This window comes from Schistocerca nitens, chromosome 3 (assembly GCF_023898315.1).
Source record: "Schistocerca nitens isolate TAMUIC-IGC-003100 chromosome 3, iqSchNite1.1, whole genome shotgun sequence".
NCBI lineage: Eukaryota > Metazoa > Arthropoda > Insecta > Orthoptera > Acrididae > Schistocerca > Schistocerca nitens.
Genome location: NC_064616.1, coordinates 618,934,181 through 618,960,296, shown reverse-complemented (window position 1 = coordinate 618,960,296; position 26,116 = coordinate 618,934,181). Strand labels below are relative to the sequence as shown.

General features: G+C 42.4%; 1 protein-coding gene across 3 annotated transcripts in view; it reads left to right on the top strand.

Annotated features, from left to right (window-relative positions):
* LOC126248554 (WD and tetratricopeptide repeats protein 1-like) overlaps positions 1 to 26,116 on the top strand; it is a 208,142-nt gene that overhangs the window by 78,999 nt on the left and 103,027 nt on the right. The gene's annotated exons all lie outside the window — the stretch shown is intronic.

Sequence of the window (26,116 nt, the reverse complement as noted above, 5' to 3'; positions counted from 1 at the left end):
CAATGACTGAATGAATCAGTAAATGTTTTACACCATATGACTAAATTAATGGTGTTGTACAACTGGGTGGTAGATTTTAAAGCTGTAACTGAAAGAAACTGTAAACATAGCAAGTAATTCTAACTACCCTTGTACCATTTTACTGCCTACATTTTACAATACCACTTAGCCTGATGGTAGACACATGCCAACACTTTTTTGCTGTTTGAGTGCCTGACTATTGTCTTACAATGTCTGCATTATCTGCTATTTTCACAGAATCCCACTTCGGTTTTACAAAGATTTCTCTATGGCATTGGCCCATTACCTAGCCTGCATTTATCGTGAATCTGTCACCAAACACAAAATACCAAGTGACTGGAAAAAAGTGCAGGTGGCTCCAGTATATAAGAAGGGTAAAAGAATGGACTCACAAAATTACAGACCAATATCCCTAACTTTAGTTTGCTGCAGAATCCTTGAACATATTCTCAGTTCAAATATATTAAACTTTCTTAAGACTGAGAAGGTTATGTCCACAAATCAGCATGATTGTAGAAAGCATCACTCATGCAAAACTCAGCATGCCCTTTTCTCAAACGATTTACTATGAATTTTGGATGAAGGGCAATGGGTTGGTTCCATATTTCTAGATTTCCAGAGAGCATTTGACATGGTGCCCCATAGCAGGCTGGTAATGAAGATACGAGTGTGTAAGTAAGTTTACAGTTATGTGAGTGAGTGGTTCAAAGACTTCTTAAGTAATAGAACCCAGATTGTCGTCCTTGACGGCAAGTGTTCATCACAGACAAGGGTATAATCAGGAGGGCAGACGGTGCGAGCAGCAATCTGTGGTTGTTCGCTTATGATGCTGTGGTGTACAGTAAGGTGTTGAAGTTGAGTGACTGTAGGAAAATGTGAGATGAATGGCAGCTATCTCTAAATGTGGAAAACTGTAAGTTAATGTGGATGAGTAGGAAGAACAAACCTGTGATGTTCATTTACAGTATTACTAGTGTCCTGCTTGACACAGTGAAGTCGTTTAAATATCTGGGCAAAACATTGCAAAGCAATATGATATGGAACAAGCATGTGAGAATTGTGGTAGGGAAGGCAAATGGTCAACTTCGCTTTATTGGGAGAATTTCAGGAATGAGTGGTTTCACCTGTAAAGGAGATCGCATATAGGATGCTGCTGAGACCTATTCTTGCGTACTGCTCAAGTGTTTGGGATCTGTACCAGGTAAGATTGAATCAAGACATTGAAGCAATTCAGAGGCGGGCTGCTAGAGTTGTTACTGGTAGGTTCGAACCATAAGTAAGTGTTGCGGAGATGCTGCAGGGACTCAAATTGGAATCTCTGGAAGCAAGGTGATGTTCTTTTCGAGAAACACTATCAAGAAGGTTTAGAGAACCGGCATTTGAAGCTGTCTACCACATGATTGTACTGCCACCAACATACGTAGCACATAAGGACCACAAAGATAAGATATGAGGAATTAGGTACGGAATGGTGGCTTGTGGAGTATCGATGTAGATGTAGAAACAAGATTTCTTGTAAATTGTCGATCAACACACTCTTATGTAACTCTAAAAACCAACTGATGGTTACACTGTTGCTGTGGGTATTGTATAAAGGGTGTTCAAAAAGTTTTGCACAGTCGTCTCTATTTTTTTATTTTTTGCAGGAGGAGAATGAAATCTTTTGTGAACATACTTGGAACATGAGCCTACTCAATGTAGCCTCCATCACCTTTGATGCAGCTGGCCCTACATTCTTTCCATGATGTAAATGCACTTCGGTAAAATTCTGGGGATTGACTTTTACATCATCGCTTGACACAGGAAATAGGGTCTGTCTCACTATCAAATGTTTTACCGTGCTGGTGGGCCTTCAGATGACCAAAGAGATAAAAATCAGATGGAGGCAAGTCCGGACTGTTGGGAGAATGAGGAACAATTTTCCAACCCATTTTCCTGATTTTCTCCTGCATCATAAGGGTTGCATGGGGTTTTGCATTGTCATGGTGTAGTCTAATGAGCTGACCCTGAAGCTGTGGTTTGTGGGTCTTGATGGCATGTCGCAGCTTGTCCAGTGACAAACAGTAACTGTCCTAGTTAATTGTGGAGTCAGGTTCCAAAAGTCAATGAAAATGAGACCACACTGATCCCAGAAAAAGGAGACCGTTACTTTTCGGCCTGCTGTTTGTGAAAGTCTTGGTTTCTTCTTTCGAGGGGAACCCAGATGACACCACTCCATGCATTGGGTTTTGCTCTCAGGTTCAGACAAAACCAACCATGTTTCATCCTTGGTAATGACGCTTTCAAAACACTGTTTCCACTCTTTAGTAAATGTGTGTAGGTCATGAGACCCTCACACATTCTTCCTCATTGTTTTCATTTCTCTTGTCAATAATCTAGGCAACCAATGTGCAAAGATTTTTCTATACTCTAGTGACTGTACCAGTGATACCACATTACCCAATGACAAACGAGTCACTTCAGCAAGCTGTCGTGTCATCACACATCTGTTATTTTGGATGATTTGATCAGTGGTCTCCTTATTCACCTCACTCACTGCCACCTATGGTCTGCTGAATTGTGGATTGCCCAGTATAGAGAAATCACTGTCTTTAAACTTCTCCAACCACCGCTGCATACTGCTACAATCCACTGTGTCCTCCCCATAAACAGGGAGCAACTTCCTGTGAATCGCTGTGGAACTCCATCACCGACCGTTGTCGCAACCTGACATCTACTTCATGGCCCATTATGGCTCACCTGTAATTAAAAGAAAATACTTTTATATACCAACTTATAGCTAAACGTTCCAAGTATGTTCACAAAGAATTTCATTCTCCTCCCGCAAAAAATAAAAAATAGAGATGACTGTGCAAAACTTTCTGAATGCCCTTTGTATACAGCAGTTTTCTTATGGTTTTACACAAAAGTTTATGTAATCACCCTTATTAGTTGTGTGTTCATCAGTTGCACATTACCTTAGTCATGAATTTGTGGAATTAATGGAAATTTTATGAAGTTATTAACACCCAGTGACACTCATTTCTATGTGTGTAGGTCCTTGAATATAATGCACTGTTGTTTGAAAATCAAAACTAATCTAGGCAGATTGTAAGAGTTAGCTGCATTCCAAAAAAATGTTAGAGCATGCTGAGTGATTTCATTCAGCAAAAGAAAAAGTCTTTACTTTTTTGAAGATGAACTAAATAGTAATATAGGAGTCGATACCCAGGAAAATCCACCTATCCCACCTTTTTGAAACTGAATCGTAAGTTTAGATTACGTTTTTGTTAACCCTTTGACTGCTGGAGGTGCACCCTCTGCTTGGCGCGCTGCAGCCTGCGGCCTTATTTGGCTACCTGTGCCAAGTGCCTGTTCCTCGAGCCGCAACCTGGGTCGGAGCGGCCCGTGCTGTCCCACCTACCCTGTGCTAAATATTTCTGGCGTGACTACGACTCCAGGTGAAGCACTACTGTGTCCTCTCATGGCTGATGCAGAATAAATACTTCTATGTGGATGAATTACTGCAGAATCAAACTGATTTGTTAAAAGTATTTTCCGTTACTAAGAATTATATCTTGCTTGTAGTTTTTTTACATGATTTTTGTAGCTTATGCCAAAAGCCACGTTATCGTTAGATTTACCTCAGTACTGTACTGTTCTTTCTTACATACCTAAATAAACATCTGCATTTCTCTATGGGTCCCTCACTCTACGAACTCAAGAACAAATAAAATAAGCCATAGATTACAGATTACTGTACATTGTTTTTGTTGTTCAAAATGATGTATTTCGTCGTTTCTTGGATGATTCATATCACACTACAACATCAGAATTTACTGTGAGCAATGGTGAGAACAATTTTACTTCATTTTGTTAAACTTGTTTTGTGATGTGTTTAGAAATTTCACATGGCCTACTATTTGTTTCTGAGAATACAACAAACTGAGTGCTTACTCGGCTGCAGTCAGACACTTTACCTGTAGTGGGTACACTGTGTAAAGTGTTCCATCCAGGAACAGATGCAGCTGTCCTATGCTGGTGGTAATCAGTGCTCTTATAATCTGGAATAGCAGGAAATGATTGATTGTCTGCCACATATCTTTTTTCTTGTGCTCTATTTTTAATCATTGCACATAAGAATTCAACACATTTTCCAACATTTGAGAGCTGTGAAATCTCTGTCTTTTTGTTAGCACATTAAATTCACTTATAGATTCAAAGTCATGAACTGTAAATTTGGGAGTTCCTTTTACGCTTTGTGAATGTGTGTTCCATCCTTCTCTTTGATCCGGGCTTTGGACCAGCACTGGCAAAGTTAAATTGCTGGTAGCATTGTTGTATTTGTCCTGTGCTGTGATTAGTAATTTGTTTTTTTGTGGTAATTTTCAAAACAAGGTATGACACACAATGGTACATTGCAAGTTTTACATTCATACTTGCTTTCTCGATGCACTTTTCAGTTTCCAGCAAACCATGCATATATGTGTTAGCGTACTTTTCTTGGAATGCTCACTTGTTATAATGTTTGGAAAATGCCTTCCCACAAACCTTAGAGGATTATAATCAGAACACCTTCCCCTGCCAGCTTTTCTGTGCTCTGATCCATACATTTCTGTAAGTTCTCTTACCAGAGACAGATGAAACTCTGCTATCTACATTTTACGATGTGTTAGTGACCTGCGCAGGACATGAGTGTTTAAAACACACAGACCGAGAACATGAAGAAAGAACTTCTTATACCATTTTGTTGTTTTCCCTATACATCCAACGGAGCTACGCAGCACATCAGATGGTCAACTGCTCCCATATTAAGTTATAATCTACAATGCTTTGCGGTCTCGTAATTTTCTCTCCAATATTCTTGTCAGTCTTTCCCGTGTCAATCATTCATGTGGTGTTACATGTGGTCAACATCCACACTTCCCTTTTGTCACACCACTTTATAGTAAGTATAATATTAGTACACATAAACTGAATATCATGTCATTTCAGTTCTTCTGAAATTTCAGGATGTTACGTCTGTTCTTATGGACAGTACCACATGCATTAGTCCGATGACTGTGAAACCAGGAAAATAAGTCGGGTCTTGAATACCACTTGCTGAGCTAGAGGGTATGTCCCCGTTCTAAATAGGGCTTCATTAGTATTGCCACTATGTCATCACTGTTCCTCAAATTGTGGAACTCAGTTTCTGTTGATGTCCCTGTATAAACAATGAAATCGAAGACATAGTCAGTCTTACAATCACGTAACACAAATATTTTTATTCTATATCCACTCCGTTTCGATGGAGTGAATTGTCTGAAAGATAAGCTTCCTTTGAATAATAACAAACTTTCATCAATGCAGAGTTTATGATGTGGATTAAATGCACAATGGAAAGCTGTACAAACTTCATCATCAGTGTTCCTAATTTTGAATAATCTATCTTCTCCAGTATTGGCAGAGTTGTCACCGAAATGTAACAGTCTTATAAGTAACAAATAGTGGTCTCTTGACATCAGTTCACTAAAAACTGGAGTATTTAGAACAACATCTGTGGTCCAGTATTTTTTAATTTTCAATTTTTAAACGCAGGGCATCAGAAGACAAACAGCTATGAAATGATACAGTTCTTCACATTCCATAGCTTTCCACTTTGATATTCGAGAATGCACTGATTCTGGAGTGTTCCCTTGGTGAATAAATAAAACCAATTCATTTTGTCAGTTGCAGATTTCATCAGTTCTTCTGTAAAGAATAACATGAAAACTGACAGAATACTTGGCTCATTCCCTATTTGACACACATGGCCCAATAGTGTATTATCAAAGCGTGATTGACTGGCCGAAAAGATTTTCTTTCCAGTCAAATCTATTGCTAAGATGTGATTTCTTTATCTCCGTTTCAATATCACTTTCTGAGTCTTCAGATTCAGAACAACTAACATCTCTTGTTGAAACATGAGACTGCATTGACACCTCTGCTGATGTGGATGGTGTATTTTTATTTATTTATTATTTCATTTCATGTTCCGTAGATCCTGGTAGCAAGTGGATCGCAAGGATATGGAACGTGTCAGATTCTACATAGTTCAAATATAACTTGTGTAAATACAATAAAAAGATACAATGTAAATAAAAATCAACTAAACAACAGCACAATCAATTAACATAAAATTGTGTTTCACATATTAAGGATGAGTAATATATTTATGATATGGAATGTGTCAGATTGTACACAGCCGAAATATATCTTACATAAATAAAAGATACAATGTAAATAAGATATCAGCTAAACATCAGCACCTTCAGTTAAAAGAACATTTTTATTTCACATGTTAAGGATGTGCAATATATACAGGAGTCAAGATAAACTAAATATTCCAAAGGAAATGCAGGAATACCAATAAATCATTGTCATATGCCTATGATAGTACTCAAAATAAAATTAATTATTCTAAGTTTACAACACTTACAAATTTGGTGATTATATACATTTTCTTTCACATATTCATCAACTGTATAAAAAGATTTCTCTGTCAGGTACACCTTCAGAGTTTTTTTGAATGCTGGCAATCTTTTGTGAAGGCATTTTGTGTGTGGTGGGAGAGCATCAAACAGCTTAAAGCTGGAGTAATAAGCTCCCTTTTTAAGCCGCAGGGAGGCTTTTCAGTTCAGTGTGCAGACTGTTACTGGTTCTTGGGTTATAGTCATGAAATTGGCTGTTATCTTTGTAGATAGAAGGGTTTTTACAGACAAAGGTCAAGAAAGAAAAGATATATTGTGAGGAGGTGGTAAGAATCCCCATCTTTCGAAACAAGCGCCTGCAAGAGTGCCTGTGATGGACACCACTGATTATTCTAATGACCTTTTTTTTTTTGCAGTGAAAATTTTCTTTGCAAGAGGTTGGTTCCCCCAGAATATAATAGCACATGACATTAATGAATGAAAATAGCTGAAGCACAAAGCCTTAATGGTGTCTACGTCATCCACTGAAGCCATAACCTGTAGTGCAAATATTGCTGAGCTAAGTGTTTTATAAAGATGAAGAATGTGTGCTTTTTTATCTGTATTGAGTGAAAGACCATTTGAAGAAAACTAGTTTACACTATCATTGAAAACTTTATTCGTAGTTTGTACAAGATTGTTGTCTGTAAAATTGTAAGTTAGAATTGTAGTGTCATCTGCAAAAAGTGTAAACTTACTGTTTGTATCAGAACAAAGTGGTAGATCATTAATGAAGATGACAAATAGCAGTGGACCCAAAACAGAGCCTTGTGGCACACCACAACGTACTGAGCCCCACTGCCGGCCGGAGTGGTCGAGCGGTTCTAGGCGCTACAGTCTGGAACTGCACGACCGCTACGGTCGCAGGTTCGAATCCTGCCTCGGGCATGGATGTGTGTGATGTCCTTAGGTTAGTTAGGTTTAAGTAGTTATAAGTTCTAGGGGACTGATGACCACAGCAGTTAAGTCCCATAGTGCTCAGAGCCATTTGAACTGAGCCCCACTCGGATGAGGCAGGTTCTCTGGATTGGCCATTCAGCATTACAGTCTGCTTTCGTTCCTTCAGGTATGGTTGGAGCCACGAACCAATGGTACCATCCAAACCATAACATTCTGCCTTTTTCAAAAGGATTAGATGGTTTACACAATCAAAGGCTTTTGAGAGGTCACAAGAAATACCTACTGGAGACATTTTTTTTGTTGATGGCTTCCAGAACTTGGTTGGTGAAACAGAATACTGCTTGTTCTGTAGAAAGACCAGCACGAAATCCAAACTGACTCTTGTTTAGGATATTGTGGAAGCTAAGGTGATTGACAGTCAACCTGTGCATGAGTTTCTCAAGAATTTTTGAAAACATGGTTAAGAGGGAGATTGGGTGATAGTTTGTAACATAGTTTTTCTCACCTTTTTTAAAGAGTGGTATCACTACAGCTAGTTTTAGCCTGTTGGGGACTATTCCTTCATGCAGAGATGTATTGAATATGTTGCATAATACTGGACTTACGTATTTATAGCAATATTTCACAATTTTACAGGAAATATTGTCCATACCAACAGACTTTTTATATTTTTTAATGAGGTAATAATTCTTCCAATCTCTTTTAATGTAACATGAGGTAAGGATAGTTGTGGGGGTCTATTATTGATAGATTTCTGTAGAAGAGCCAATGACTCGTCCACAGAAACTTTAAGCCTGTCTTCTCTGCTGCTGACAAAAAGTGCCTGTTGAAGATTTCTGCAACCATTTCAGGTTTCTTTACAATATTGGTACCTTGTTTAATTTCAGTGGATGTCCTGTTCCCCATTTTTTTTTTTTTTTTGCCAGTTCCCACTTTATTACATTCCAAATTGTTTTTATTTTGTTGTCAGACTTAGCAATTTCAGATTTAATGCACATATTTTTTGACTTATTTATCCGTCTTTAGGATGCTACAGTAAAGTTTGTAGTGCTGACATTTCCTTGTATAATTACAAGTTCTGAGGAAATAATACAGCATCCTCTTTGTTCCGCAGGATGTTTTTATTCCTCCAGTGGTCCATGACAGTGCTTACAGGACTGTTTCCATTTTTTTTGGGGGAGGGGGGGGTATGTGGCTTCAAAAATAGACATAAATTCATTCAGAAATGTATTATACTTTTTGTTCACATCTGTTTCATTGAAAACTGGACTCCAGTCTATCTCTTGCTGGCTGGTGTTGAAATTTTGGAGGGTTTCATCATTTATTATCCTAAAAGATTTCCAAGAATTTTCAGAACTGTTGCTCACATGGATTAGATTAGATTAGATTAAATATAGGTCTATGGATCATGAATACGATATTTCGTAATGATGTGGAACGAGTCAAATTTTCCATGGTGAAGAAGAGTTGGATGTCTTCTTGGTGCATCTGAACAGTATTAACTCGAAGATAAAGTTTATGATGGAGAAAGAGAGCAAGGGTCAACTCAATTTCCTGGATGTGTCGGTAATTAAACGGGTGGATGGGACGCTGGGCCACAAGGTATATAGAAAGAACACTCACACAGATCGATACCTCCACAAGGAATCTAACCATCATCCTAGGCAAAAAAGAGGTGTCATGAAAACCTTGGTGGACAGAGCCAATAAAATCTGCGAGCCAGCTTGCTTACAAGAGGAATTAAATCACTTATGGTCAGCCTTCATGAAAAAGGGATATACCAGCAAGGAAATTGACCGCCCTCCATCAAAGAAGAAAAGAAGCCAAAAGTCCAGAGCAACAACGGTCACCTACTGGAAAAGTTTTCCTACCATTCATTAATAAAGTCACGGACCATATCGGGAAAGTTCTGGCTAAGTATGGGATTGAAACAATCTTCAGACCCACCAAGAAGATTAAGGAATATTTAAGAACTGCAAAAGACGCCCGACACCCCATAGCAACACCTGGGGTATACAAAATTCCATGCAGTTGTGGACAAGTATATATTGGAACAACGAAAAGAAGTGTAAACACCCGCTTAGCCGAACATAAAAGAAACTGTCGCTTAGGACACATCAAAAAATGAAGATCAACGTAATTAGACATTGACATTCAACTATAAACTGTATTGTTGTTTTTAGAAATTTATTGGAAACAGACAAAATTACAAATAAATGTAGTATTTATACGTAGTCACTTTTAATCGAAATGAATTTATTTTTCATATATGGAGGCTTTTGATGCCTCAACAACAAGAACAGAAGACAGGCACATAAACAGCCTATTCTACATGTATTGCTCAATGAATATGTCAGTACTGGGTGAAGCGGCAGTGATTGAGGGCCCATTTGGAAGTGATGAGTTCTAATTCCGGTCCCATCATCCATTTTTTCCCTAAATTGGGTAAGGTGAATGTCAAAATGGTTCCTTTGAAACAAATACGGCCAATTTCATTTACCATCTTCTTTTTATCTGAGTTTGTGTTCAATCTCCATTGAAAGCAGTGATAGTGAAACATTTAATTCTAATATTCCTTCCTTGCTATTTCACTGTTGGACTTCACTGTGTCTAACACTTCTATTGTGTTCGTGAGTATGTGAAATTCACATAGTGGAATGAGGTTTTAGAAATTTTCAGAGAAATTCATTAATTTGTTCATGGATTAAGGCTAATGAATGCAGATCTTCGTTTCATACAGAAGCTACCATCATGAGTAGGTTTCCAGCATTGCTTTTTTTCTGATAAGTGTTCTTCACTTTACTTGAAAGCTTGCAAAGTATGTTGCATTCATCCTTGTCCTTCTATGAAGATATCAATGAGGAACTTAATTTCTGAATATCAAAACACAGTTGTGAACTACTCATGCTGTGCAGTAAGTAGGTGTCTTAACTATGCAGCTTAATCACTCCTCCTGGACATCATACTAATCCTCTTGTTCTCTGTGGTGAAGTGGTAAACACAGACACTTTCAAAGTTATTGGTTTGTTTAAAAATGTATTTTCTTTCTTGCAGTGATTCAGAAATTGCAGACAGATATCTCTCCAGACATTTTTATGAAACTTAGTGACCATAAGTGTGGGCACTTAGCTGGAAGCTTTCATTTTGAGCACTCCCATCACTTCTACCTGTCTATGATGAGATTCAACAGTAGGTCATTGATAATCTGCCACAAATAACTCATTCATGGGAGATTTTAGTAATTTTATTTTCCTATATTATTAGAAACCTTCTAATTTTTTTTTGGCTCTTTCTGATATTTTGGTTCTTAACAGGCTAGCATTTTCAAACACCAAAAAAGAAAAAATGTCCAGTAAGCATACTTCAAGAACTATGAGCACTTCTTCATCTTTGCTGCTACGAAACCGTCTCTTCTCTTGAACAAGTGCTCATGGCTTTTAATGTGCGCGGTTTAGAGACCATGTTTACTAGACCTTTTTGTTTTGAATAGTCATTCCTGTCATATCCACGAATATTGACTATTCCTGCCAGGAATAAAATTTTTAGAAGCTTATAGATGTCACACATAACGTATTTCATAATAAATTGATGGCTGTAAATTGGTGCTGTGTGATCCATTTTTCAGGAAGAACACAAAACTATATACTACCATTTGTATTATTTAAGTTTTCACTGGGATCTTTAAAAATGAAATTGACTTTATTTTGCTTTTATTAGAAGAGAAATAAGCAACTTAGTGTACATCATTTCGATTTTTAATTATTCTGGAATTTGTTAACTTATTACGTTTCAGCAATTGACATAGCATACAAACACATGAATTTCTTTTTTCTTTTTTAATGATTTAATTGCAGAAACACTTAAAAATATATAGGCGTGCTGTAATAAAACAGTACAAACTATTTTAAACAACATTAATAATTAAGTGTGCCTTAGGTATGACATTTGTCTGTCACTGGCCAAGAAAGCAGTTCTTCGTAGAATGTCATTGTAGCAGACACATATTCAATGACTTTTTTCACATGTTCAATCTTCATTCTGGAAATAGGTACCTTAGAGTCTTGATAGTTCAAGGTGATCATGACTGCGACCACTTTGAACTATTGAAAACTCAGACTATTGAAGTTTATCTGGAAAAGAGAATTAAAACACTGTTGAAGAGAATACAGGTGTCAAATTATGAACTTTATTAAAACAATGTGTTTGCATAGGCATTTACGTTGGTAGAATAAGGTTTTAACTTGAGTCTGGTAACAATTTACTTCATGAAATAATGGTGGGATATCTTTCATTTGGTGAAGCTGCAACATTTCTGCATAGCAGTATCATACCACAATCTCAAGCAGGATGTCGGTTGGTGGTGCTCCATGCACTGCATGGCTGCATTACACATAGCGTAGCCCTTGTTGTGACTTGTCATTGGTACAGTCTCGGCCTCATCATCAGTCTTGCACTGTGTTGGGATGTTAACCATGTCAACTATAGAAAACTCTGCAACTTCCAACTACTTGTCTGAATTTAACTTCTCAGATACTTCCACATTTTATGTCTTGTCACAGCCTGGCAACCTTCTGATTAAATCACACAACAGATAATCATCCTCATTGTGAAAATTTTGTTTCTGTGTTAGGCTTACTTTCTCATAGAGATCTCCTTGACTTAGAAATTGTATCCGACTTTATCTCATTCAAAGATTCAGCCATCCAGTACACAATGTCCTTCGAAATCACTTCCTTTATAGCTCCTGCAATGATTTTGTTACGTTCTGAATGTAAGACTGATTGTAGCGATTGCCGAGATTCTTCTTCTTTAAGCATTCCTGAATGCCCTAATCAGTTGGTTGAATGAAACTGGTAACATTTGGTGAGAGAAATAAGGTGCAGATCCCATTGCACTTTAGTTATACACTTGGATGTGAGGATGCGTTGTCCATTTTCAAAATAGCTTTACATGGCAGTCCCTTTTTTTAAAAAAAAAACGTTTTGCATTCTGGTATAAATGAGTTCAAAAACTAGTTCTTAAAGGTTTCCCGATTCATCCAGGAGTTGTTTTGATGTGTGTAGATAATCAGAAGAGCTGCTGTGGTTATAGTCTTGGGTGCTCTTGGATTGGCAGGCACCCATTCACAACCAGTTTTACTTTGTGGTTTCCAGTTGCATTTGAAGGTGCCATAACTGTCTGCTGCTCATTACATTTTTGTGCCCAGGAGCACCTTTTTCTTCATGAGAATCAGGTGTTCTTGGCAGCAAAATTTTGAAATTTAAACTGGTTTCTTCGCTGTTGTAAATTTGTTCATTAATAAATTTTGTTCAATCATGATTTTTTTAAACTTTACAGTAAACTGCAAAATGGCCTCAGAGTCACCAGATAGTTTTTCTCCACATACACCTAATTGAAGCACTCCTTACCTCTTCTTCCACTTGTTGAGCCAGCTCATGCTAACGATGGAACTGTCATCTCTCTCCTGGAGCTTGTTTCTAAAAAAAAAAAAGAAGAAAAAAAAAATAACAAGGTTTTCTCGTGCAAGATTAGGTCAGAAATCGGAGCCCCCTTCTGTCTTTGCTGCGTAAACTGCATGAACAACAGATGTCTCACTTGTTTTTTTGAACTACATCTTTTCTATAATTTTTTGGTTTAGAGATTCTTCTGAGCATTTCTCTGAAGAAAACTGTTCCAATGTGTTGGGTTCTCTGCCAGTCACCAACAGAAACTTCTCAGACATCTTATTTGACGGAAAGATCTTTTATTGTTTCCCCTTTGTCATGTTGTTACATTCAAAGGTACAAACATCCTTTTCTTTGTTGCATCACTCATTTTTATCAAGTGTACAAACAAAAACAGTGAAAAAGAAAACGAAACAGACAGTGTACTGTACCAACAATGACAAACCTAAAACACCACAACACAAAAGGGTTGCTTGTATAAAAAATTAAAAAGAAGTGTATGTGTGGTGTCATAGACAGACAAAACTAAGGGGAGTGAGTGGTTCGACAGGTGGTGTGCTATTAGTGGATGAGGGAAAGGTATCGAGGATTGATAAGCTGTACAATAGATTTTAATTTTTAGGAAACTTGAAATATCAAGATTCAAAATATCAAGACTCTGCAGTACTTGTTTAGGTTGGATAGGCCTGTGGAACACAGTCCACTAATCTTGGAATGTTGGCCTCATGTCTTTTGCTTAAACAAAAGTTATTTCTCATGAACCCATCAATAAACAAAATCCCAAACACTTCTCCTTTCTCAGGATATTGTATTTCTTTGAAGCTACTGTAAGCAAATGAGATTTTTTTATTGTGTTGTTCTCTCGCTGTCACGCATGAAGCAGCACTTTTCTAAAACGTGAGCCACCAGATGTAGTATTTCCTTCCCATTAATTTATTTTACTGTCACATTCGTGTTGGTGGTTACTATTAGTTCCATGCAGTCATAGAGGGTATAAATGTGATCATGAGTTTTTATTTTCCTCTTACATTGCCCAAAATTGCGATCACATGGGAGGAATGAGTGGCATCTTTCTGGTAATTTGTGTGTTATCGTCTTGAGTAATTCTGCTTGAACCATGCCCATACACATTCATGTAAGTGTGTGAATTTTGTTATGGCTGACACAGTCTTTGGAGAACAAAGGAAGTTCAGTCGCACTTTTACTGAGATCATTTGCTGTGTAATGAGAAACAGTAGCTGCTACTTTGTTAGCACCTTCCTTTCCTAACCCCTCTTGATACAAATACACAGTGGAGTGTATAGTTTAAAATCACGTATAATGAAACAGTATATCCACAGTTGGTGCAGGTAGAATGGCTCCCAAAGGATCAGCAGATTGTGATGTTCTTGGCATCCCAAAGTGAGTTGTAAAATTTACAACTTGGGTACTTATGAACAGGATATGTTATGTTATGTTGACCGGGGACCTAGAAATGATGGAGAGGCTCCGTCCCCGCCGCAGCCGCAGTGGTCCGCACCCCACGACGACTACCGCAGTCCACTTCACCCCTCCGCTGCCCCACACCAAACACAGGGTTATTATGCGGTTTGGCCCCCGGTGGACCCCCCAGGGAATGTCTCACACCAGATGAGTGTAATCCCGATGTTTGCGTGGTGGCGTATGCGTACGTGGAAAACTTGTTTGCGCAGCAATCGCTGACATAGTGTAGCTCAGGTGGAATAAGGGGAACCAGCCCGCATTTGCCGAGGCAGATGGAAAACCGCCTAAAAACCATCCACAGACTGGCCGGCTCACCAGACCTCGACACAAATCCGCTGCGCGGATTCGTGCTGGGGACCGGCGCTCCTTCCCACCCGGAAAGCCGTGCGTTAGACCGCACGGCCAACCGGGCGGGCTATGAACAGGTAATTCTGCTCTAATGACACGCTTCACTTTTTCATTTAAAAGTGGGCATTTCAGTTTGAGTTCAAGCTCTTCATATTTACAACAGACATTCACATGGTGTCTGTAAAAGGAATAATTAAAATTGTCCTGTTAATAATTACGATAAACATCATACTTTGCTTTACAATCTGTATTTTTCTCATTGAACATACTGTGCATTATTTGTACAACAGAGTTTAAATATGTTGCTTCCTTTTCTGAGTAATGTGAGGTTTTTGTGGGAAGAGACATTATATGCTCTTAAATGAGTACATGGTTTCTGTACTGGTGTCTTTTGGAATTCAGATTTTTCTTGTTTTTATCAACAGTTGACTTTTTGTTAAGTAGTAACAGATACAAAACACATTTGAATTCGTCACTGCATGTACATCCAAGAATGCTTTCTTGTAAGTGTGTTTCATTTTACCTCCATGCTTCACATGGTAAAGAAATATTTCATCCTACCCTTTTCACCACATTCGGAATCAGATTTCTGTGGATGCCTCTGCTTGACTTCCTTTGCTTCAATAAGGCACTGAAGATGCAGGTCATGGGCATCTTCGGTAGGAAGATCAAGAAATTTTGCCAAAATATCACAACATCAATTTACGTCAATAGCATTAATAATAAAAGTATGGTGTTGTAGATAAAAATTAATATTACTCCTATTTATATCTCTTGCATTTCTGTACAGTTGTTTCAAGTACGATTAATATTTACCTGTGCGATTCTCGAACTGCTTCCCCTGGAATGTAATCGTCTTTAGTCCATTTGTACATCTGCCTTTATCTTATTTCTATTATAATCTGCATTGTTACTCCTCCTTTCTGGAGCCATAGTAGTACTTCAACTGCTGCTAAAATGAAAGACAATGAACACTAACAATGGCTGTTAGTGCCACAAGAAAAGAAGAGGACATGGTTTAAGTTAGATTAAGTAGTGTGTAAGCCAAGGGACCAATGACCTCAGCAGTTTGGCCCCATAGGAACTGACCACAAATTTCAAATTTTCAACATTGTGTGGTATTGGAAACAAACAATTTCCATGCATGTATGAGCAGCACGTGTTGAAATGAAATAAGGCAGTCGCATATTTGATTTCAATAATAAACAGCATAAAGTGTACCCCCATTTCTACGATTTATAGAACCATGACGTGTTTCATTTCAGTACCAAACAGTTGGATATTAACATAAATATAATATTCAGTGAAAAAACTAAAATTGAAAATTTTTTATCTATTTTATTTCAACAATTGAAGATTTTAATTTTGGCAGCAATATCGCATTCAGAAAATCATTTCCCTGTAATTACACTGTAGGTACATAGTTAATTAGTGCAGTATTTCTGCCTTTTTCCACTCATAGACTAATTCGTTATAAGGAAGTGTGCAGAAGTTTAGTCATTATATAGCCATAGCTCTTAAGAAGTCAACTTCTGTAAAATCATATTGTGTTCTGTATACATTATAATTGTCATACTGTAATGAGATTTGTCATACAGTGATGAGATGTGCTTCACCCTTCAACAGCAGAGTATATTGACCACGTTTGTTGTAAGTTCCCACTATATTTGAGTTTGTTATGCAAGTCTGTTAGTGATAAAGAAACTTTTGAGGCACAGTTTCCAAAAATCTTCAGGGAGTCAGGATGAGTTAGTTACTGTTTGTAAGCAGCTGTAAATCACCCTGACTGCCGTCAGTCATTTGGCAGCTGCTGCTGAGGGTCATGTATCTGAGATACTGAAGGTATGACAAGTACTATCCTCTCTTTTGTCCTTTGGGTAGTCTCCACTTTCAATACACTTCAATTTGACTCTGGGTGGCATGTCAGTAGTATGCCTAGGGGACGCTGTATAGAGAGGACAGGGGCCAGGGAGAATTAAAGAGTACTACACACACCCTCATTACAAACAATTGTGAGGTGCTGTTCCTCACTGAAACTAATATTGAGCTAGTGTGATCACTTTACATGTTGGGAAGCCTGCTGTGACCTGTGTCAGGGGAATCAAACCCAAAAGGTAAGGGTCTGTTAATTGTCGGCAGTTCTAATGTATGGTGAATAATGGTACCACTTGAGAAATGGCAGCAAGGCTTAAAACGAATCATCTTGTGTATACAGTGCATATGCCTGACAGCCATTGAGGGAACAGGGTGCAACCAGGAGTAAATTGTGCCACCCATTGTAACAAATAATGCCAGTAATTTGGGCTCTGAGGTAGACATCGGCACTCAGGTTGATGACCTGTCCCTCGAGTTCAGGAATGCATTTAACATCATCCCGTGCTGCCATTTAGTGATAAAAATACGAGCTTAACTGAGTATTAGACCAAATTTGTGACTAGATTCAAGGTTTCCTTGCAGGTAGAACTCGACACGCCGCTCTTAATGGAACAATATTGACAGACACAAAGGTGATTTCTGGGGTAACCCAGGAAAGTGTGATAGGACCGTTACTGTTTACAATGTATACAGGCTGCTCTAAAATTTCCCATACAAACTTTTAGGACTTTTATAGGGGACTGAGTAGGCAGTATTTTGAACTGGAACCAATTTCCAGAAACATACCATTTTCATGCTACAACCATTTGAAAACATTTTTGCTACCCTGGGATAGTCATGGTGGGTAGCATGGCGGGACCAAACGAGAGCAGCCTGCGAACAAACAAACGAATGGGAAAGGACGGAAATGAACGACGACGGATGACCGAGCAAGACCTTACGAACAACAACAGGCAAGAAGCGACGGGTTCACAAGTGACAACCTAACGAATCCACAATGTCCACTCGCTCACGGAAACAAAGTAAAGTAAACACGCTCTCTGTAGGCGAGATGTTGATAGACTCATGTGAATATCAGACTGCCTCGCTGAGCGAGAGGCAGGTGCTTACAGCGCGATGGCTGCCTAGACATCTAGTGGTAATCGAGGTCCATGCTGTCAGGCGCGGATTCAAAACCCACAGTGCTCGGTTCCAGATCCCTCCCCCCTGAAACTTGCGTGTTGGGGCGGAAATGCCCCGGACAATGCCGAGGTGGTCAGCAGATGGCAGAAGACTCGGGCGCGCCAACTGCCATTGGTGGGAAGGATGGGACGTCCGAGGTGTCCATGATGGCCGACCCAGAGGCCTGGACGGTTGAGGGAGCTGCCGATCCACCTGGAGGTGGGGAGGGCCGGTGGCAGGCCCGTGGGGAGGCAGCAACCAGGGGCAGTGGCTTCGACTCGGGGACCACATTTGAACCTGAAGGCGGTAGCAGAGGAGGAGGTGGTGGCGGGAGTCCTCCGGGGGCACGCGGTCGGAGCTGGTTATGATGGCGGGGCTCCAACCCTTTCGACATCTGCACCGACATCACACGCTGCCCGTGGCGGGCGCACAACATGCCTTACTCCCTTACACGCAGGCCCACACGGGCACGCCGGGAGCGTAACGCTGAAAAGGCTGGGAAGGGGACGGCATCAGCAAATGGAGCAGGGTCCGCCGCTATCGCCCATGGAGGAGCTCTGCCGGACTACGTCCGTCAATTGACGTGGTGCAATAGGTGCTCAAAAACAGGGTGAGGGCCGACGTGGTTGGTGATGTGTGGACCGCCTTTGTCAACTGCTGTTTAAATGTTCAGACAAGCCTCTCCGCCATGCCATTGGAGGAAGGGTGAAAATGCGGGCTAGGGATATGTTTTATACTGCCGGCCTGACACAAGTCGTGGAAGGAGGATGCCATGAATTGGGAGCAATTATCGGAGATGAATGTGTGAGGCAGGTCCTCTATGGCGGGGACCTGGGCCAGTGCTGTGAGTGTGGGCTCTGTGGTGGTGGACACCATGTGGATGACATATGGGTATTTGGAGTAGGTATCAACGATAAGTAACCACATGTACCCCAAAAACGGGCACACAAAATCGAGATGGATGTGATCTTAGGACCGGCAATGCACAGGCCAAGGTGCGAATGACTGAGGGGGGGCTTGACTGGTGAAACACACACACAGCACACCCGCAGACCAGGCGGGCAATATCGCCATCGATGCCGGGCCAATACACGTGCCAGCAAGACAAACTCAGCACTTGATGCCACAAATCTGGAGGGATGACCATCTGATGGGCATCCGACTCCTTGGCCAACACAAGAACATCATCGACCACTCAGAGCCTGTGGGATAGGTGGCGTCAGGGGCTGAAATCAGTCCACATCTGACGAGTAATATAGGAAGGCCACATGTGGACCACATAGTGGAGAACCTGCTGCAAGATAGGGTCTCGGTGTGTAGCTGTGGCAATGTGAGCAGCCATAAGAGGCAGATCATCCTGAGCAGCCATAAGAGGCAGATCGTCCAGCGCATTGCGGCGGGCGGAATCAATGTGAAAACAGAGGACCTCCTGTTTGTCAAACGCAGGATCGGGACCTGCTGGGAGACGTGACAAAGTGTCTGCGTTAGCATGGTGGGCGGTGGGCTTATACCGGATAGTGTAAGCTTAATTTCGGAAAAATAATTCCCAGCGTTGGAGACGTTGAGCTGTCCGCTCTGGAAGGTGAGAGTGGGGTCCGAAAAGCATAACTAAGGGTTTATGGTCCATCAGGAGGGTGAACTTTGCCCCCAAAGAGAGAGGTGTGAAATTTTTGGACCGCGAAAACGATCACCAGGGCCTCCTTTTCAGTCTGGGAGTAGCTCCGATGTGTGGGGGTCAGTCTTAGATGCATAAGCGATGGACTGTTCTGAGCCATCGGCATTCCGATGCATGAGGACGGCCCCAATGCCGTATGTCGACGCATCAACCACCACAACCAAGGGGCGGTCCGGAGAGAAGGGAGTAAGGCAAGGAGCGGACTTCAGCATTGCCTTTAAAAGGAGCATCAGCCGCCACAACCAAGGGGCAGTCCGGAGAGAAGGGAGTAAGGCAAGGGACGGATTTCAGCATCGCCTTTAAACGTAGAAAAGCCTGGTCACAGGCAGGAGACCAATCAAAAGGCACCCCTTTGTGACGCAAGTGATTGAGGGTTTGAGATACGGAGGCAGCTTGGGTTAAGAACTTTAAGTAATAAGTAAACTCGCCCAAAAACACCTGGAGTTTAGAGAAGTCCTTGGGATGAGGAAGGGCCTCAATAGCCGCAGCATTATGACAAAAGGGCAAATGCCAGCTTTGCTATGCCAGTGGCCTAAGTATTCCACTTCCGGTTGAAAAAAACAACACTTGTCTAGCGAACAGCGTAAATCTGCAGATTGCAGAGCGTGAAATAAGGCACTGAGGTTTTGCAAATATTCCTGGCGGGAATGCCCAGTGACCAAGATGTCATCCAGATAATTCATGCAGGAGGGGTTAGGCTGTGTAAGCTGCTCCAGGAACCGCTGGAAAATGGCCGGCGCCGAAGAGACACCAAATGGAAGGCGCTTGTACAATCCGAAAGGTGTATTGATAACCAAGAAGTTCTGGGAATCGGCATGCAAGGGTAACTGGTGGTATGCCTCAGCCAGATCGATCTTTGAAAAGTACTCTCCCTCGGCAAGCTTGGCGAGAAGATCTTCCTGTTGGGGAATGGGGTAAGTGTCTACAAGGGACTGAGCATTGACAGTAGCGCCGAAGTCCCCACACAGCCAAAGGGACCCATTGGGTTTCCGTATGACCACCAATGGTGTCGCCCAGGCACTGTATGTCGCAGGCTCCAGAATGCCAGCAGCCTGGAGCGGATCAAGTTCCTGCTTGACTGCTGGCCGGAAGGGGTCGGGCCCGGAGAAAGCAAGGCTGCTCATCCGGCCGAAGTGTGATGTGTGCCTGAAATTCAGAAGCACATCTGAGATCCATTGCAAATGATGACACAAAAGCGGAGTACAGCTGTGGAAACTACCTTAACTTCCATGGAAATTGGAAAACCAAACAGTTTAAACGCATCCTTCTCTTTTCCTTGCCTCTTCTCTTTACCCTATTTTCTGTTGCAGCATTTGAGATCTCTCTTCTTTCCTTTTCTTTGTTCCTCTATTTCTCTTTCTTTCCTCCCTGTGCATGTCCGAAGGCCAACCCACGCATTTGCACGCGTAGCGAGTGACGGGGTAACGTGTAATTCCCCGCTCCGGACAAGTAGGACACGAACATACTCCCTGGTAACGGCCAGGCCAAGGTAGGGGTGATTACCTGAGCTGGTACCTTCCGAACGTGTTGATTGGTCCCTCCATCCGTTTCTCAGGAGGTGTGACCCGAGGTGTGAACAATCACCTAAGGCAGGAGTGCCCTCAGAGAGGGCCCCCATGAGGAAGGAGCGCACCATTGGAGACTCCGGTAATCCTGGGGGATACTTTCGCAATGGTTTCCTCTACGTCTACAATTTCTGCTCACGAGTGAAAGTTAGAGGAGTCTCAGCCATGGAAAATTCTTCCATCAGTGCCACAGCTCCATGTCGTTTTTTGGTCAGACGAAGGTCAAGACTTCTCCACAGTAAACCCTTTCATTATTCAGAAAGGTGTTGATGCAATTGCAGGTCCTGTAAAGTCTTGTTCTCGATTAAGAAGTGGCACCTTGTTGTTAGAAACTGTCAGTGCCCTCCAGGCACAAAAATTGCTGCAAACTTCAGTGCTACACACCTTCCCTGTCCGGGTGGAGCGCACCGCACTTTAAATTTATCACGTGGGGCGGTTTATACATGCTCACTCGACGGATTGTCCAACGAGGAAATTCAAAACTACCTGTCTGACCAGGGCGTCATGGCTGTTCGCAGAGTCATGAAAAAGGTTGACAAGGACTTGGTACCAACCCGTACTATCTTCTTGGCGTTTAACAGAGTTCAACTTCCATCGAACATTAAAGCGGGCTATGAGATAATTTCAGTTTACCCTAACATCCCCAAACCTATGTGTTGCTATCAGTGTCAGCGGTTTAATCATACCAGCCAGTCGTGTTCCAATCCGGCCAAATGCACTACATGTGGCAAGGATGCCCATGAGGGTGCTTGTCCACTTCCATCCCCTCGTTGCATCAACTGTATGGGCGACCTCGCTGCTTCCTCTAGAGATTGCCACATTTTCAAAGATGAATGGCTTATTCAGGAAATCAGAGTGAAGGAAAAGGTGTCTACATTTGCTGCTCGTAAGTTATTCGTCAGTCGAAAGCTCACTGTGCTCCCCGCCCCCCTCTTCCACCAGCAGGTAAATATAGCACTGTCTTTGCATCTCCTCGGCCTACTAAGGAGGCAGCCACGCAGACTTGTGATCTCACTTTTAGTGCCACGGTCGTCAGATTGGCCAGTGCAAAGATCGCCCATTCAACCGTCCCACTATCACCTGCTCACTCTACGACTCACCCTTCATTGGCTCCTGCTAATTTACGAGCCCCAAAATCAGACACTAAGACTTCCAAAAAAGAGCCTACTTGCGAAGATTTTTTACGTACCCTGACTTCACAACCATCAATTCCTCCCTCATCTCGACCTCTTGTTTCCAAGAAGGCTTATAAGCAACAAAATTCCTCTCCTTCTCCGCCACGGGTGTCTCATCTACAGCGCCACCTGGCAGTAACTGCCCTCGGCTGTCTTCCGTGTTGCCAAGGCGCACTGCTGGCGGCTGATCAACCAGCCGATTGCTGGTGGCAGGAGCTGCCCCTGAACAACCAATGGATCAGGATCTTCTGCCTTTGGCTGAATGTCGTTCCACGCTGTCGGCCGACAGCTCTCAGCAGTTGTTGACTTGAGAGCAACCGTGGTAAGATTCTTCCCTTTTCTGTCCACCCTATGTCAATTATCCATCCGTGGCATTCGAGCCAATCGGGATGAATTGTTGATCGTGTTATGATCCTACTCCCTGGTCATCTTCTGCCTTCAGGAAACAAAGCTGCATCCACACGATTGCTTTGTTTTCCCTCATTTCTAGTTGGTCTGGTTTGATCTCCCCTCTGTTGATGGCACATCAGCACACGGGGGACTTACGATTTTTCTCCATGATACTGTCCATTATTACCCAATTCCCTTAAACAGTTCCTTCCAAGCTGTCGCTGCCCATCTTTCCCTTTCTGGATACACCTTCTATCTTTATACCATATACATTCCATCGTCCACACCGATGGCAAGAACTGATGTCATTCATCTCCTTGATCAGATCCCGCCCCCGTATTTGCTGATTGGGGACTTCAATGCCCACCACCCGCTTTGGGGATCTCCACGTCCTTGTCCGCCAGACTCTCCATCTATTGACCTCTTCCACCAAGCAGATTTTGTTTGCCTCAACACTGGGGAACCTACATTTTTGTCTGCCTCCACGACAAATTTCTCTCATTTGGACCTTTTGATCAGTACTGTTCAGCTAGCTCGGTGCTTTGAATGGTTCGCTCTTGCTGATACACACTTGAGGGACCATTTTCCATGTGTACTTCAATTGCAGCCACAGCTGCCATCTATGTGCCCGAGACGCTGGAAGTTTGCCCAAGCTAATTGGACACTTTTCTCCTCTCTAGCGACATTCGATGACCGTCACTTTCCTAGTGTCGACGATCAGCTCACTCATGTTACAGAAGTTATTCTTACAGCCGCAGAACGTTCAAGACCTCGCACCTCCGATTTGCCCCGGCGCCCCCCCAGTTCCTTGGTGGAACGAGGCGTACCGTGATGCAATACGCGAGTGGAGACGTGCTTTTCACATATTCCGCCACCATCCTCCTTTGGCCAATTGTATCTGCTATAAGCAGTTACGTGTGTGATGACGTCGCGTCATCCGCTTTAGCAAGAAGGCAAGCTGGGACTTCTTTACTAGCTCCTTTAACACCTTCACTCCCTCCCCAGTAGTTGAGAGTTGAATTTGATGGTTATCTGGTGCGTCTAGTTTCTCCCCGATCTCTGGGGTCACTGTTGTGCATGATACCTTAGTGGACCCAGTCGCAGTTTCTAACTCATTGGGTCAACACTGAGATTTCTAGCTCTTCAAATTACCCACCAGCCTTTCTCCCGAAGAAATGTGCAGCGGAAGAGTGACCTCTTGCTTTCTACTCTCAAAATAGCGAAAGCTGTAATACTGTTTTCTCCATGTGGGAACTCCAACACACACTCTGTTCTTCTCGCTCTTCCGCCCCAGGACTGGATAGTGTCCATGTCCAAATGTTGCTGCATTTATCATACCGCAGTCTGCGTTACCTCCTTCGCCTTTATAATCAAATTTGGACTGACAGTACCTTTCCCAAAAGATGGTGGGAAGCTATCGGCGTTCCTGTTCCGAAACCTGGAAATGACAAACATCTCCCCTCTAGCTATCGCCCCATATCTCTCACAAGTAGTGTATGTAAGGTTTTGGAGCATATGGTGAATTGCCGTTTAGCCTGGTGGCTGGAGTCCCGAAGCCTTTTAGCACTGGCGCAATGGGGTTTCCGAAAGCGTCGTCCTGCAGTTGACCATCTTGTTGCTCTCTCCACTTATATCATGAACAATTTTCTCAGGAAACGCCAAACGGTAGCAATATTTTTTGATCTGGAGAGAGCATACTATACCTGTTGGAGGACAGGCATCCTCCGCACACTGTTCTCTTGGGGCTTTCGAGGTCGTCTACCCCTTTTCATTCATGAATTTATGACAGAGCACACATTTAAAGTGCGGTTGAACACTACTCTCTCCTGTACTTTCTCCCAAGAAAACGGGGTGCCCCAGGACTCCTTGCTAAGTGTTGTCCTGTTTGCCATTGCCATAAATCCAATTATGGATTGTCTCCTTCCTGATGTCTCGGGTTCCCTCTTTGTCGATGCTTTTGTGATCTACCACAGCTCACAACGGACCAGCCTTCCTGAATGACGTCTTCAAGGATGTCTCGATCGCCTCCACTCTTGGAGCATCGAAACTGGCTTCCGCTTTCCTCCCAGTAAGACAGTATGTGTAAGTTTTTGGCGTCAGACGGAGTTTCTTCTGCCTTCCCTACATCTAGGCCCTGTCGACCTTCCGTTCACGGACATCGGTAAATTCCTGGGATTTATGTTTGACAGAAAACTGAGCTGGTCCTCTCATGTTTCCTATCTTTTGGCTCACTGTCTGCGATCCATCAACATCCTCCGTCTTCTGAATGGTACCTCCTGGGGAGCGGACCGAGTGGTCCTTCTCCACCTATATCATGTGCTTGGCTATCTATTCTTCGTCGTCTCGACTGTGTACACCACCATGGATTGTGTTTAGCATCTGGAGCTTTTTACACCAGCCCTGTGGCAAGCTTTTATGCTAAGACTGCTGAACCTCCACTGTCCAATCGGCGAGCTATCCTGAGTTGTTACGCTATCTGTCTGTCTTCTGTGCCTGCTAATCCGCTCCATGACCTTTTTTTCAACGCCTCCTTGGATTTAGGGTATGCAGGCCTCCCTTCCTCTCTACTACCACCGGGAGTCTGCTTCTGTCAACTGCTACATTCTCTTTCCTTCCACTTTCCTAAAACTTTCTCGACAACTGGGGGTACAACACCACCTTGGCTTCCGCCCCAGACCTGCCTGCTCTGTGACCTTTGTCAGCTTCCCAAGGATGGTACCCCTTCTCTTGTTTACCGTCAGGCATTTGCTGGTCTATGTGCACAAATGCAGGATGCCACATTTATTTACACTGATGACTCAAAAACATCTTTTGGTGGTGGGAGTGCCTATATTGTTGGCGACACTCCTAATAGATTTCGGCTTCCCGACCAGTGTTCAGTTTTTACTGCAGAGCTTTACGCTGTTCTCCAGGCTGTCCAATACATCTGTTGCCATCAGCGGATACAGTATATTATATGCTCACTCAGCTCTCTCCTCAGCCTCCAAGCTCTTTATCCTGTCCATCCTCTGGTCCACCGGATTCGGGACTGCCTCCACTTGCTTCACTTGGGTGGTGTCTATGTGGCATTCCTCTGGATCCCAGGACAAGTTGGTATCCGTGGAAACGAGGCAGCCAATATAGCGGCCAAGGCTGCAGTCTCTCTTCCTCAGCCTGGTGTTCGAATGGTTCCCTTCACCGATCTACAGAGTGTTTTATGTCGTGGTGTTGCTCTTGTATGGCACACACATTGGTCTACACTTCCCGATAATAAATTGTGGGATGTGAAAGCTCTTCTCTGTGCTTGGACCTCTTCCTCCCGAACACGTCGTTGGGAGGAGGTAATTTTAACTAGACTCCGGATAGGGCACTGTCTTTTTAGCCATCGACATTTTTTAAGTGGCGATCCTCCCCTGCTTTGTCCCCACTGCTCTCAACTGTGGACGGTGAGACACCTTTTACTTCAGTGCCCCTATTTTCCTCTGCTACATGCCCGTTTACAGCTGTCGCCTGATATATCTTCCATGTTGGCAGATGACATGCGCTCAGCCGATCGCGCCCTTGAGTTTATCAGGGTCAGTGAGATGACGTCAGTCATTTGAAGCTCTTTTTGGCGACAACAACTCCCCCT